Here is a 14,712-nt window from a genome sequence, read left to right as displayed (position 1 = left end):
AGGGAAGCAGGGAGACCAGCCAGGAGCTGCGGCCACGACCCGCGTGAGCAAAGATGGTGGTGGCTGTGGACCCAGGGGGGCTTTGCAGGTGGGAGGAAGGGTTTGGATTCTGGATATGTTTTGGAGGATGAGCTAACAGAATTTGATCAATTAGATGTGTGGGGGTGAGAGAAATTGTTATTATATGTAATAAAATATATTACATACAACCTGTCATAAGGTACTAGTTATCAAGTGCCATGTAACAAATTAACTCAAAACTTAGGGGCTTAAGATGACAGTAAGCATTTACGTTTCAAACCATTTCTGTGGGTCAGGACTTCGGGAGTGGCTTAGCCGGGTGGCTCTGGCTCGGAATTTTTCGTGAGGCCACAGTCATCTGACGGCCTGACAGAGCTGGAGGAGTCACTTACAAGATGGGTCACTCGTGGGGCCGGTTGTTACCAAAGAGCCTCGGTTCCTCTCTGTGGGCTGGGTGAGTGTCCTCGTGATGTGGCGGCTGCCTGCCCCCCCAGCCGGTGACCCAGAGAGTGGACAAGACACAAGCTGCAGCGTCTTTATGACCCACCCTCAGAAGTCACAGTCTCTCATTTCTACACTGCCTTCTCGGTGTCACAGGCAGCCCTGTTTGTGTGGGAGGGAACAACTCAGGCATGAACGGCAGGAGGATCGGATCACTGGGGCCGTCCTGGAGCTGCCCATCCCCTCAGGAGAAAATGTTCTCTTTTCTTTTTTGTCTTATTTTTTTAACTGTGGTAAAACAGACATAACACAAAAGTTACCATTTTGGCCATTTTTAAGTGTAGGGGCATTAAGTACATTCACATTGTTGTGCAACCATCACCACCATCCATCTCCAGAACTTTTTCATCTTCCCAACCTGAAATTCTGTACCTGTTAGACCATAATGCCCCATCCCCCCTCCCCCCAGCCCCTGGCAACCACCATTCTACTTTCTGTCTCTATGAATTTGATACTCTAGGTACCTCATATAAACGAAATCATACAATATTTGTCCTTTCATGTGACTTATTTCCCTTAGTATAATGTCTTCAATGTTCATCTATGTCATAGCATGTGTCAGAAACTTCTTCCTTTTTAGAGCTGAATAATATTCCATTGTATGTATATACCACATTTTGTTTATCCATTCATCTGTTGATGGACACTTGGGTTGCTTCTGCCTTTTGGCTATTGTGAATAATGCTGCTGTGAACATGGGGCACAAATATCTGTGCAAGTTTCTGCTTTAGGTACTTTTTGGGTATATACACAGACATGGAATTGCTAGATCCTATGGCAATTTTATGTTTAATTTTTTGAGGAACGACCATACTGTTTTCCACAACAGTTGCACTATTTTACATTCCCAGGAGCAATGCACAAGGGTTCCAATATCTCCACATTCTCACCAACACTTGTTATTTTCTGGGTTTTTTTGAATAATAACTCTCCTCCTGGGTATGAAGTGGTATCTCATTGACTGTGATTTTGATTTGCATTTCCCTAATGATTAGTGATGTTCAGCATCCTTTCATGTGCTTATAGACCATTTGTACATCTTCTTTAGAGAAATGTCTATTCAAGTCCTTTGCCCATTTTTTCATTGGGTTGTTTGGTTTTTCGTTGTTGCTGTTTTCTCCTTCCTTTGAAAATATATACCCTGCAAATCCCCCACTTTGGTTCTGCCTTCTTTCACAAACCCTTGGTCCACGCCGAGCCCCGCCCTATGTGCTGGGAATGCTGTGGGCAGCAAAACCCAAAGGTTCTGCCCCGCAGAGCTCGTTCCATGGGGAACCAGACACTAACGTGATGTCAGATGGTGACAGAGCGGCTTTTCTGTCAGGCGACATCAGCAGGCAGCCCCAGGCCCCATCCAGCCCTTGGGCCTGGCGTGTCAGCTCCTCACAACATATTCTGAAAGTCTGAAGGAGTTTCCGGCATTTCAAAAAATTGGGAAACAAATCAAAATGTAGATTTACAGCTACTCTTGAAAAATTGAAAGTTCTGACCACTGAGCCAGCTTCTCCACCTGGCAGATGTTACCTGGATAAAGGTGTAGCCCCCACATACACGTCAGAGGTGTCCACTGACGCCTCAAGGGAAGGGGGCTGGATTCCCTCTCCCCCAGGGGCAGTCACTCCACAGACTGGTCAGTGCAGAGTGCAGAGGCCTGACCTGCCTGTCTCAGACTGTGACATCTCCGAAGGGCCAGCTCCAGAGCTCCTGATGGGACTGCCTGAGGCCTCTGTTGCCACTGCCTGACACTGCTCCCTCAATCCCCCAAGAACCCAAGACCACTCCCTGGAAAACCACTTGCACCCAAATCTCCATCTCATGGTCTGTTTCCCGGGGACCCTGACCTTCAAGAAGTGCATGTGCTTGCCAGCTCCCCAAGACCCCTGCCGAGCTCACCTGACCCACCTGGCATTTGAGTTTTCCACCCCTGGTATGTCCTGGCCTCCCCACAGTGATCACAAAAGCAGGAGCTAGCAATTCCAAGGTGGGGACCACATGCTAATGTGCTAGGCATTATTCTCAGCAATATATTCATTTAATCCTCAAAATTACCCCATGACCCCATGATCACTACATACTTATTAAAAACGCTACATTTAAAAAAAGACACTGACAATACTAAGTGCTGGTGGGAATGTAAATTGGTACAGTCACTTTGGAAAACAGTTTGTCAGTTTCTTCCAGAATTATAAACACTCTTATGATACGACCCAGTAATTGCACTCCTAGGTATCTACCTTAGGAAATACCCTAGGTCCACAAGAAGACCTGTATGCACATGTTCATAGCAGCGTTATTGATAATGGCCAAAAATTAGAGATGACCCAAATGCCTTTCAACTGGTGAACGGATAAATAAGTCGTGGTCTATCCATACACTGGAATACTACTCAGCCATAAAAAGAACAGACTTCTGATAAATGGAAGAACATGGATGAATCTCAAATGCATTATGCTAAGTGAAAGAAGCCAGACTCAAAAGGCTGCACGCTGTAGGATTCCATTTATCTAACATTCTTGCAAAGGCAAAACTCTACAGGCAGACAAGAGTCATGGTTGTCAGCTGTATTCATTTCCTAGGGCTACCGTAACAAAATACTGCCAACGGGGTGGCTTAAAACAGCAGAGATTTATTCTTTTTCAGTTCCAAGGCCGGAAGTCTGAAATGTAGGTGTTGGCAAGGCCGCACTCCTTCTGAAGGCTCCAAAGAAAGAAGCTCTTCCTTGCCCCTACCAGCTTCTGGGGGCTCCAGGCGTTCCTTGGCTTGTGGCCACATCACTCCAGTCTCTGCCTCCGTGGTCACATGGCCTCGTCCACGCTCTTATAGGGACACTCGTCATGGCATTTAGGGTCCACCCAGATAATCCAGAGTAATTTCCTCATCTCAAGATCCTTCATTTAATCACATCTGCAAAGATCCTTTGTCCAAATAAGGGAACATTTACAACAGTCAGGAATTAGAACTCAGTATCTTTGGGGGGCCATTATTCAACCTACTACCCCAGGGATGAGGGGGAAGGGTATTGACTACAAAGGGGCATGAGGGAACTTCTGGGTGATGGAAACGTTCTATATATCAGCTGTGGTGGTGGTTACATAACTCACACATCTGTCATGACTTCCCCAAGGTGCCCCAGTTGTAAGTGGCAGGACTGGGGATGCAGGAGGCAGGCTGGCGCCGAGTCTGTTCTCACTGTAGTCAATGCACTATTTATTATTTGGGGAGAAAATGAGGTGGGGGGCTCTGGGTTCCACTGCTAATAATTAAGAAAAAAAGTTTGAAAATGACAGGAATAGATGAGCTCCCCACAGCGGTGACATTTCATGATTCTGCAGCTCTCTGGTTTCAGACTCTGCTTCAGAATTCCACGAGGCTGGAAATGCTGCCCACTTGGGAGCCAAGAGGGCAGTTGTGTGGGATGCTCTGGCTGGGCCGGGGAGGGGAGAGGATGATGCGAATGGATGAAAATAGCAGCAGGGGGAGGGTTCTGACCCCTCTCCCCATAGAGCACTCACGCCCTGTCCCCCAGGGACACGGCCTCTGTCCCCTCCATTCATTCACCCCAGCTGATGCCACACCCCACACGAGAGGCCTCCCCCACTCCTCTCATTGTCTGGAGGGCTCAGATGGAGGGGCAGCCCATTAACCCCTTCCTGGCTTCATTGCTTCACTCTGCAGCTGTCACACCCGCGGTCTCGGCCCGAGCAGGGGCGACAACCGGTAGTCAATCACAATTACAGCGCAGAGTGTCAGCTGTGGAGCTGGCCTCCTCCATCAGCTGCCAGCCGGCCCAGGCCGAGGGGCGACCCTACAGAGCCAAAGAGAGGACAGTCCCTTCCTGGTTCACTCCTGGGGACTTCCCCAAAGACCCCAACAAGGTGTCTTCCATCGTCAGGGCTGCATCCAGTAGCTTTCAAACCCACCGAGCGCACGGCCCCGCCCAGCACCTCTGCCTGATCCTCATGTGGCAGGCTCCTCATCCTGCAGGTCTCCGTTGAAATGTCACCTCCTCCGAGAGGTCTTCCCTGACTACCCTGGCTAATGTGACTGTTCCCAGTCAGTCTCTATCACACACCCTGTTTACATGTTTTATTTTTCCAAAGCACTTGTCACGCACGATGAAGAATTGTCTTAGGTGTTGACTGGTTTAATGTGTTTATTCGTTTCTTAGGGCTGAAGTAACAAATTACCACAAACTGGGTGGTTTAAGACAACAGAAATTTATCCTCTCACAGTTCTGAAGGCTAGAAGTCTGAGTCAAAGTGTCAGCAAGGCCGTGCTCTCTCTAAAGTCTCCGGGGGAGGTGCTTCCTTGCTTATTCCCAGCCTTGGCGTTCCTTGGCCTGTAGAGGCGTCACTCCGATCTCAGCCTCCCTTGTCACATGGCCTTCTCCCTTCTTGTGTCTGGGTCCAAATTTCCCTCTTCTTATAAGGACACCAGTCATTGCATTAGGGTCCACCCTGGTCCAGTATGACCGCGTACTTGATTACATCTGGGAAGACCCTATTTCCAGAGAAGGTCACATTCACAGGCACAAGGGGTCAGGACCTGAACACATCACACAATCCCACAACAGTGTGTCTACTCTGTGTGTTCAAGACAGCAGGGACCTGGTGGCCTTGTCATGGGGCGCATTCTCTATGCAGCCATCGCTTAATTTATAAACAACACATTTTATCAAGAGCTGGACCGGGGGACAGAGGTGACCCAGATGAGTCTCCAGCTAGGAGAAGCCCACTGTCTGGAGGAGAACAGACATGGAAGCAAGTTCGTCCCTAAAGATGGCTCCCATGCATCTCCAGGCACCCCGGGGTCCAACTTGCAGTGAGCGCCAGTGAACATGCTGGTCTGGACGGACGAGGAAGAGGGAGGGCAAGTGCAGCAGCACCACAGAGGCCGCGGAACCAACTCAGACTGGGGACTGGTTAGAGCTTCACCAAGGAGCCGAGTCTTAAGGGAACGGAGTGGCTGAGGGAACAGCACAGGCACACAGGACGGAGGGAGCCTAGGCGCTGAGCTAGTCTGCAGGGAGGCGGCAGGTGGCTGGAGAGGACGCTGCCTGGATGGCGCCGGATAAGGCAGGAACGGCTGCGAGTCTCAACTTTGCCCTCGTGACGACAGGGAGCCACTAAAGGATATAAGCAGGGGCAGCATGTTGACGTCAAATTTGCATGTAACTGATCTCTTCGTCTTTAATTTTTATTGAGGTAGTACATTCACCTATTTCTTTAGGAGTCAACAAGTCTGACAGGATATGGCAAAAAGTCTCCTCCTCCCCAGCCCCTAGCCACCCAGTTCCTCTCTGTAGGCAGCCGTTGTCACCAGCCTCTTCCAGAAAGAGTCTGTGCAGACACAAGCAAATTTCTTTTCTTTTTAACCATCAAGAATAGCATAATTTACACACTGTTCTGCATCTTGCTTTTTAAAAATATTGAGGAATAATTTAAATACAGTGAAATGCATCTGTGTAACCAACACCCAATCATGACACAGAACATTCCAGCACCCCAAAAAGTTCTTTCATGCCTCTTCCCAAACAATCCTCCCACCCCCAGAGGAAGCCACTGATCTGGTTTCTATCACCATATGTTGATTAGTTTCACCTGTGCTAGAATCTCATACACATGGCATCATCACAGCAAGTTATTTTTGGAGTCCAGCTTGTTTTGCGCAGCGTGCTTTGAGATTCTTCCATGTTGCTGTGAGTATCATTAGTTCCCTCATTTATAACGCGGTGTTGTATTTCACGATATTGATGCGCCAGTTCATCATCCGTTCACTCATTGATGGACAGTGAACAGTTTCCAGTTGTTGTCTATTACAAATTAAACTGTTATGAACATTTGTGTACAAGTCCTTGTGGGGACATATATTTTTATTTATTTTGGGCAAAAACCTAGGGGTGAAGGGTGAACCTAGGGGTCATAGGTTAGGTGTGTGTTTAACTTTATAAGAAACTGCCCAACTGCTCTCCAAATTGGAATATCTGAAATACCATCTCACATCAGTGCGCGGTGAGCTCGCATGTTTGTGTTCACGGCTGTGTAGTGCTCCGTGGCATGGATGCCCCACAGTTTGTCTAACCAGCCCCCTAGTGAGGCTGTTCCCAGTCTTTCGCAGTCACAAACAATGCTGCAGTGAAGAAGCGTGTAGATGTGTCATGTGTCACATGGATGAGTGTACCTGCAGGACACTCTCAGAACAGGAACCCCTAAGTGTGACAGAGACTGATGGTTGTCCTTCGATATCCAGGCTCCACTTCTTCCTTTAAAATAGAACCTCCAGTTTTCAAGTGGTCCCATGGTGCCTGGAACACAGACCATATTTCTCAACCTCTCTTGTAGATAGATTAGTGTGGCCATGTAATCAATTTCTAGCCAATGGAATATAAATAAAAGGATCATATGTGACTTCCGGAAAGGGTCTTTAAAAGGACTTCTCCCTTCTTGACTCCTTTCTTTTTTCTTTTTTCTTTTTTTTTTATATGAGGAAGATCAGCCCTGAGCTAACATCTGTTGCCAATCCTCCTCTTTTTGCTGAGGAAGACTGGCCCTGCACTAACATCCGTGCCCATCTTCCTCCACTTTATATGGGATGCCGCCACAGCATGGCTTGACAAGTGGTGCGTTGGTGCGCGCCCGGGATCCGAACCGGCGAACCTCGGGCCGCCGCTGCAGAGTGTGCACACTTAACCACTTGCGCCACCAGGCAGGCCCCTCCTTTCTTCTTTCTAATGACTGGAAGGCTCTCCATCTGGGATGCAGATGTGATGGCTGGTGTTTGAGCAGCCATACTGGGTCATGAAGTGGAAGCCACGTACTGAGGGTGGTGGAATAATAAGACAGAAGGAGTCTAGGGTCCCGAACTATGGAGCACCATACCAGCCCGAGACTGCCTGCCTCCAGACTTTACTTACATGAGAGAGAAAGGCCTCCACTTTGTTTAAACCACTATTATCATAGGTTTTCTGTCACTATTATTATAGGTTTTCTGTCACATTCAGCCACCTGTGCATTTGTAATTTTGAAAAGCAGTGCCACATAGCTTTGCTCTTAAAAAGGTCATTTTGGGGGATAGGGTGCAGGCAGATTAAGGGCAAAATAAAGGGAGACAATGGGGCAGTGGTCAAGGGGGAGAATGATAAGGCCTGAACCCCTATGGGAGCACTTTAGATGAGGGTGGGACAGCCAAATTCTCTCCACACCTAAAGGAGAGGATGATAAACTGGAAATGTTCCCACCCCACCAGACCTCCCACAGCCACACTTTCAGGTGGCCCTGTGCCATCCAACCCTGGCCCATTTCTCCACCCCATGCTCACCTCCACCACCTTGTGAGGTAAGTTCCAGGACCCTCCCCCAACAAGCTGCTCTCCCCAGAGTGCACCTCACCTGCTCTTACCGCAGGCCCTTTGCACCTGCTGAGCCCCCTTCCCGCAAGGTCCTCATCTCCCAGTCCCCTGGGCCCCCTCACCTGGCTAACCTCCACCTGTCTCTCAGGTCTTTTGTCAGTCTGGGCCTCCTCGCGTAAGCCGTCTGGGACTCCCTCCTCTCCCAAAGGTCCTGGCCTGGGAACCCCCCAACGCCTGGGGCTGCCCTAACTCCAGCGTTAGCCAGGCTGTGTTAGAGGCTCTGTAAGTCTGCCCGCAGCACCAGGCTGAGAGCCTTTCGCGGTGAAGATGGGAACCAAAAGGGGCCCAGCCAGGATAGGGCCTTTAAAAAAAATGCGACCCACTTGCCAGGCCTTGTTCTCAGCGCCCACACTAATTCATGCAATGCTTGGCACAGCCACATTGGAATTCGGTGAGTGAGTGAACGAATGAGTGAGTGAGTGAACGAATGAATGAAGTGCCCGCCAGGGGGCGACGGCGCTTTGCCACGGAGCCCCCGGCCGACCGAACTGGGAAGAGCCGCTTTCCCACCGCCCCCTCCTGGTCGGGTCTCGCCCCCCGCCCCCCCCCAGCCCCCCCCCCCCCAGGGAATCGCCGGCCCCGCTCGCCCCCTCCCCGCCTCAGATAATTAACTCGAACCAATAAAACGCTGATTGCGGCGCCTTTGTACCCGCCGCCTCGGTATTGTCATGGAAAAGGGGGTCCCCTCCCCATTCGGGCTGTCCGCCCCTCCCCGGCCCCCGCAGCTGGCCCGGAGTCGGCCCGCGCCACCTGGACGGGACCGGGGACCCCGAGCCGCCGGGCGCCCCGTCCATCTGCTCCGCGCCCCCACGCGCGCTGTCAGCTGCGGGCCCGGCCCAGCCGGGAGCGCCGGCGAGGCTGCCCACGACGCCCGCACCTCCGCCCCCACTCCGCCCCGGGGACCCAGGCCTGGGGTCTGTCCCCGGACGGCGGTGGAGGGGTGTTCATGGGCAGAAATAACAGTGATGAGAAGCAGAGGGAACCGGTGGAAAAGCGCACCCCCCATTCCTAGCCCCCGAGAAAACCTTCCAGAAACCTCTTACCATATATATGTACATATGTGAATATGTTTTCGGGAGGATATAAGAGACACAGGAAAACCAGTCGGAGGGAACCGATTTAAACAATGCAGCGGGTCTCACAGGATCCTTCCCCCTTCATCCCCCGACCCCCCCCCCCCCCCCGCCACGCCCATGACTATCAGTTTGGGGGTATTTCTCCAAAGAGCCTTCTCTGCATGCACAGTCATAAGTGTATCTCCTGTGCACACGTGCATTAACCTAAACGGAAGCCCGCACCACCTATTAGCTGTGGGTACCCTTCTTTTACTTGACGAGCAATGTGGCCGAGATCTCTTCCTGACATGGTTATTTACAAAGTGGCACTGCCATGGGTTCCCTCTGCCGGCTCCCACCCCGCCCCCTTCAGCTGGGTGCCATAGCTGTCTGGCCTGTGCATGTCGCCGACCTCCTTCACTTGTGGGCAAAAGCTCTGTCCTGTGTCCTGGTGTGAATGGGGTGGGTGGGGTCTGTGTGTTCCTGGGCTTCGGGGACCCTCTGAGGTCTGTGAGTGCCTTTCAGCAGAGAGAAGTGGAATAATAATAATAATAATAATAATAACAGCTGTAAAGAAGAATATCCAAAACAACAGAAATAGGACAAAGCGAGTGTGTGTCCTTTCAGTGTCAGCCTCAGGCACTGTCTGATCATCCTGCCCGGGTCACCTGAGTCTCCAGGCGATGCACCTTTGCTTGACTTTGCTGTTTATTATCAATCAGAGTCCCCGCCTGGGGAAGTTACACGTTAACTTATAAAAGATGCACAGTTGCAAATAATTCCTGTCCTGTAGGAAAAATCATGCTAAAGAAGCTTGTGGCTTTGTCGCCCCATAAGACATTAACCGGGTTTGTTCCTAACTTTGCCATCTTGCCCTCCCCTGAACCAGCTTTACCACTCTGCTGGCTTCCTTATTCATGAATTAAATACACCTTGGACACATGCTCACTATGTGTTTGTATGAGATTCGTGTTTTCAACTTTCTGAAAATGGTACTTTGAGCCAGTTAACCTTTCTCGAAGGCTCACTCTGTGCCAGGTACCGTCCTCACAGCTTCGCAGAGAAGAGGCTTGGAGGGCTGGCTCTGGAGTGAGACAGAACTGGTGTGAATTCCCTTCCGCCACTCACCAGCTGTGAGAACTCAAGCAAGACTTTATTAAGCACCTACTGTGTACCAGGCCCATTCACACTCTTATCTCTTATTCAGTTCAAATTGCCCAACACTGCACATTTTTCTGGTTTTGTGCATGTCCCTGTGCACGTCCCTTCCCTCCTCAAACCTCAGGGTCTTGAATTGTAAGGTGGGGTTGGTCACAGCTGCCTCCCAGGACTGTGTGAAGATGTGGTGTGAAAATGCTTGAAAAGCGGCTCCAGCAGGAGCGCATCTTGTGACTTGTGGTGCAGCAGCAGGACGCTCAGGGAGGGGGAGTGATGTCCCCAAAGCCACAAGATCCCAAAGCCTGTGCTCTCACTCCTGCTGCCTCAGTCACGAACGGCTCAGAGCCTCCATTTCCACATCTGTAAAATGGGAATAAGAAAACCTGGAGGAGCCTTTGCCAGATGAAAGCACAGTCTGCCTGGTAGAGGGGTGGGCTGCGGCGGCAGCTGCAGGCTGTGAGTTTTGTGGTTGCGTGAAAGGCTCAGGGTCCTCTGTTGAGAAACCTTTTCAGTTCTTGCTTCTAGAGCCGGCACCCGGGAGGAGAGGTATTTTTCTTTCTTCCACCCCCAACAAGCGAGTGTTTGTGCCCTGAGCTCCGGGGTCTTACTGGGGGGTCCTTGGCAGCTTCTTGGTGTGTCTAGAGTTTTCTTTCCTGGGATGCACCCCACTCAGATCTGGGGTCCAAGGTGGCAGCGCCTGAGACCTCAGGCTTGGACACTATTAGTTTTCTGGGGCTGCTGTAACAAAGTGTCACACACTGGGTGGCTTAGAACAACAGAAATCTATCGTCTCACATTCTGGAGGCCAGAAGTCTGAAATCAGGGTGTCAGCAGGGCCATGCTCCCTCTAGGGGCTGAGGGAGAATCTGTTCCACGCCTCCCTCCTAGCTTCTGGGGGCTGCCCACAGTCCTTGGCACTCCTTGGCCCGTAGACACATCGCTCCAATCTCTGCCTCCATCGTCACATGGTGTCTCTCTGTATGTCTGTGTCTGTGTCCAAGTGTCCCTCATCTTATAAGGACACTAGTCATTGATGAAGGTCTGCCCTAATCCAGTATGACCTCATCTTCACTTGATTACATCTGCAAAGACCCTATTTCTAAATACAGGACGGGCATATTTGAAGACATGAATTTTGGGGGGACGTTATTCAACCCAGCACAGACAGCAAGCATCTCCCTGATGATCCTGAAGGGAGACAACCCTCCCCACGTTTTCTGGATTGCACAAACCCCAGGATTCCCGTGAGACCCTCTGGATGAGCGATGTCAGGCAGCAGGCCATCCCATCAGCAGTGAGCTAGGAGCTGCACTTCCTCTGATTAGACAGATGGAGTAAATAAAGGCTGGGGAGGGCTGGAGAGTGCCCACCACCCGTGTCTCTGCTCAGAGCCGTGCGCACAAGTGCTGGGCTCTGAGCTGCCACGGGGCCAACCTCCCCTCTCTGGTCTACACTTTCCTCATCTGTCCAGTGGGCACAGTGAGTATGACTGCATTTATACGAATTTCGAGAGCAAGCAAAACTTATGGTGATAAAAATCAGAGTAGTGGTTACCAGAGGAGTGGGCAGGAGGGAGCCTGCTGGGGGTGGAAATGTTCTATGTCTTAATCTGGATGGTAGTTACACAGGTGTGTACTTACGTAAAAACTCATTGAATTGCACACTTTAGATGTGTGTGCTCTAGGTACTTATTGTGTATATTTTATTAAAAAGGTAGAAGAAGAAAGGAAGGAGAGATGGATGGAAGGAAGGAAAGGAGAGAGGGAAGGAAGCAGGGAGAGAAGAGAAGGAAGAAAGCTGAGCACAGTGATCCCTCCCAGGCCTGGCTTCCAGAACAAAATGAAGAGGCCCGTGCCCAGGCCTTTCTGCAAACGGTGGGCGAGGGCCACCAAGATCTAGACTAAAACAGACAGCAGAATCAGAAGGGAGGGGTGGTGTCAAGCATGCCCCTCTTTCTTTGCCCTCCCACCCCAGGCCTCCCCCCCACCCTCGGAAGACAGAAAGTTAGGATTTCAGAGTCACACCTACTGGCTGTGTGACCTTGGGCATGTTGCTTGCCTTCTCTGGGCCTTGGAGTCCTCACCTGGAAAATAGAGACAATACTCCTAAAGAACTGTGGAGAGGACCGAGACACTGGCTGAAGCGCCCTCAGCCCGGTGGTGCCACCTCCAGTCAGTGTCACACCACTCCTCTTCCCAGCCGAGGCCCAGCGTGCAGAGAGAGCGTGTCTGAGCGCCAGCCCTGCTGTCCCGACAGTGGCTACAGACAGCTGAGAGGATTCCCGGGTTCTAGTCCTGATTTTTTTCCACTTACTGCCTGTGTGACCGCGGGCCAGTCCTTTGTCTTGGTCTCCTCCTCAGTAAAACGCCATGCCTCCTGAGGCTGTCATTTCATTCACTCATTCAGCCTTGAGCAATTTCCTACACTTCTCTGTGTCTCAGTTTGCTCATCTCTAAAACGGGCCATGAGAACAGTCCCTAGTGGATAGGGGCCACTGTGAAGCAGGAAGGAATTCGCATTAGGGCCGTGACTGGCCCAAGCAAGGACTCAGGGAGCCTTAGCCAACGTTACTCTCTGTGCCCACCCACTGATTGCACTCCTGCTGTGCGGTGGGCACCGTGCTGGGCTCCAGGGGTCCCTGTGGGGCTGGCAGTCCAGCTGGGGGCCAGGAACACCCTTCATGCAGGGTCAGGCAGGTGGATGACAACGGAGCCCCAGAGCACCCCGCCTTCCGAGGCTGCCGTCTCCCAGGCTGAGCATTTCAGCTGTAGCCAGGCCAGATGCATGGTTCTGCCAAATGAGGCGCCAAGAGAGGCTGTTACCGGGCGGCACAAAGGCAGCTCCTTGCACTCATCATGGGCGGGGCCCAGGGAAGAGCTCCAACCACCTGGCCCCAGCCTGGGCTCCCTCCTCTCTGTGCAGAGAAAGGATGGGGCCGCAGGGAGCGCAGGGGCAGGCGATGGGCCCAAGGTGCCTGGCAGAGAAGGGGTAAGAGCAGGAGCAGGGGGCCTGGAGAGAGGGAGGGAGGGAGCCGGCGCAGACAGTAAGGAGAAGGAAGATTACTGGTGAGTAGCTGACAGCGACCTACACCCACAGGGGCTGGGCCCTGGTCTAAGTTACTCCTCATAACAACCTTCAAGACAGATGCTTTAGTACCCAATGTTACAGCTCAGGAAACCAAAGCACAGGGCAGTTAAGTAACTTGCCCAAGGCCACACAGCCAGTATGCGGCAGAGCTGGGATTTGAACCCAAGGCAGCCAGAGTCCATGCTCTTAATCATCATGAAGATGAAGAGGAGGGAAAGGAGGGGCGAGGGAGAAGGAAGACTAGACCAAAAACAAGGCAGAGAAAAGGGGAGAGAAAAAGAGAGGAAGGAGAGAAAGAGAAAGGGAAGGGAAGAAAAACAAAGATGGAAGAAGAGAGGAGGGAGAGGAGAGACGTGGAAAGAGTCCAGGAGGAGGGAGAAGTAAACATTCAGGAGGGAAGGAGCCCATCCTGGGGAGGGGGCTCCCTCTCCCCCGCCCCCTTCCCCCTGCACCCTCTCCCCTATCCGCACTGAACCTCTTCCTGAGTCACACATCAGGCTCTTGGGGCAGCCCTGACCGCCACACCAGGAGAGGCTGGCCCTCTGGAAACAGTGGCTTCCCCGAGAGCAGCTGGTGGGCCAGTAGCTTCCCAGAGCCAGAGAAAGGAGGTCAAGGGCCGAAGAACCCAGGCGAGGAGCCCCCGCTGAGTGCCTGGCCTCGGAGGCCTTGTTCCTACCCCACAGCCTCCCTTCAGGAAGACTTGTTGTCTCCAACTCCAAGTTGAAGAAGCCCAAGTCAGAAAGGTGAAGTCAGTCCCCCAGGCCACATGGCTGGTAAGCTCTGGGTGCCGGGCTCCAGCCCGCAGTCTGGCGGCGTTCTCAGCCTCTGCGCTCTCCAGTTCTGTCCTCAAAGAGGAGGAGCCCTCAGCCAAGTATCAGCTTCGGCAACAGGCAGAGCGCTGCTGAAGTCACAACCAAATGGGTTCTCTCGCTCTCTTCCTCTTAAACTTACCGCTCGTCAGCCACAGGCCCGCCAGCATCCCTGCAGGAGCAGCCTGCCGAGGGCACAGAGGAGAGGAGAAGAGAGCGCTGGCCCAGCTGGAGGCCGGGCCGGGCTCCGTCAGCACGTTATCTGAGAAGCAGACACCAGCGTGGTGGCTGAGGTATCCTGCATTCCTCCCTCAAGCGGCATGTCCACTGGGGGCCAGCTGGGGACTTCGGGGTGTGGGGGCCTGAGGTTCAGTTTGGGATGGCCTGGGATTCCTTTGAAATTGCACCCCAGGTTAATTCTGTGTGTAAAACCTGAACTTTTCTGGAGGAGGGCCTTTGGTCTTCATCAGACTCTCCAAAGAGGTTAAGTCTCCCAAAAGTTTAGGCATCACCCAGAGACGTCCAGCTCAGTCTGTGACTTAATGCAGGTGAACTTAGAAAACCAGAGTAGAACAGGAGGCCTGACTCTTGGGGCTTTGAAGATGGGGATCCGGTCTGTTGTAACCTGTATCTCCAGTGCCTGGTGCACAGTAGGTATCCAATAAATATTTGTG

Source organism: Ceratotherium simum, chromosome 21 (assembly GCF_057802395.1).
Source record: "Ceratotherium simum simum isolate JZ-2026a chromosome 21, ASM5780239v1, whole genome shotgun sequence".
In the NCBI taxonomy this organism is placed as follows: Eukaryota; Metazoa; Chordata; class Mammalia; order Perissodactyla; family Rhinocerotidae; genus Ceratotherium; species Ceratotherium simum.
Note: the sequence above shows the minus strand (reverse complement) of the source record.